The sequence below is a fragment of the Alexandromys fortis genome, unplaced genomic scaffold, assembly GCF_014885135.2.
Source record: "Alexandromys fortis isolate MF-2015 unplaced genomic scaffold, M_Fortis_MF-2015_v1.1 scaffold_210, whole genome shotgun sequence".
Classification (NCBI taxonomy): domain Eukaryota; kingdom Metazoa; phylum Chordata; class Mammalia; order Rodentia; family Cricetidae; genus Alexandromys; species Alexandromys fortis.
The window spans coordinates 142,872-144,440 of NW_026068101.1; positions in this window are offsets into that span (position 1 = coordinate 142,872).

Consider the following 1,569-nt stretch of genomic DNA (forward strand, 5'->3'; position numbering starts at 1 on the left):
CGCTGTCTCACTTCGTTTATTTTGGTGTTATATGAACCAATTTCGTTTTGACTTTGCTTGGATAATGTGATTTCAAGATCTTATCCAAGCAGTTTAGAGTCATAATCTTGTACTTGTTGAAGTACTTTTAAATAATATACTGATTGTATAAATTACAGCATATATAATGAGCTAATGAAGTAAAGATAATGAAGAGAGAAGTTGCTAGGAGAGTGTTTATATGAGAGGCTATGTAAAATGTGTAAAATTCTAGTGCCTGGAAGCCTATCAGCAAATTTTTCGGTGGCAGCTGCTCTATGTCAGGTACTGAACTCGCAGTGGGAACAGAGCAGAGCCTCACAGATGACCCGACACCACTATTATCTCAAGAAACTCTTTTCTTAGGACAGCTTGCTCCTCCTCCTTAACTTTTACGATTCTTTCTTGTGAATTTATTATCAGCGTATGTGTCTAGTGCTGACGGTTGGTATCTTCCCTAAATTAGGACGCTCATTCTAAAACTCACTGTGCTGGCTCTCTGTGTACCTGCCTGTGTGTATTATAAATCTTACTCATGGATAGTTTACAACACAGTATTTATTTCAGAAAGAATAAAATGTTCATAAGCAGCCTTTTCATTTAGCCAATGACAGGTTATTCAGTTTCTTTTCTCCTTTCTCCTTTGCATATATTTTGTACATACTAATCTGAACAAGGACAGAAAAGTAGCCATAAGGGTCTGGGGAGTGGGGAGCTCAGTGATAGAGCACATTAGCATGTTTGAGGCCCTGGGTTCAATCTCCAGTACCAAAACGAAAGAACCGATGTTGGGGTTTATGCTTTTGCTTCCAGCACTAAGCAGGTAGATGCAGAGGGATCCCTACATGGCCAATTCTGCACCAACCAGGGGTGCAAAGTGAGAACCTAATTAAAAGTCAAAACAAAAAAAAGTGACAAGACTACTCCTGAAAAACAATACTTTTGATAAAAGCTATACTAAGAAAAGACTTATGGCCAGGTCTAGTGGCATATACTTTATCATCCCAACATTGTGAAATGGGCTTGGGAAAATCAGAAGTTCAAGGTCATCTTCTGCTAAATAATGAGTTTGAAGCCATCCTGGGCTGCAGGAGACCTTGTCTCAGAAATAAGTAAATTCCTTAATGGCTGAGTGGGGAAGTTTAGTGCTAAAGCCTCTGCCTACTATGTGTAAGACCCTAAGTCCGTTTTTAGAACAGTGGTTCTCAACCTTGTTTGTGATGCCTTTGGGGGTCGAATGAGTCTTTCACAGGGGTCACCTACAACCATTGGAAAACACAGATAATTATGTTACAGTTCTTGAGAGTAGCAAAATTACAGTTATGAAGTAACAACAAAAATAATTTTATGGTTGGGTATAACAAGTCTTTTTCTGTCCCACCAGCCAGCTCCCAAATTACGACACGGAGACTTCCTAATTATGAAAGCTCAGCCCATAGACTTGTTCCTAACTGGCTCTTATAGCTTAAATTAACCCAGTTAGGTTAGTCTACATTCTATCACATGGCATTACCTCTCTTCCATCTTGCACTTCCTGTGTCCTCTCCAGGA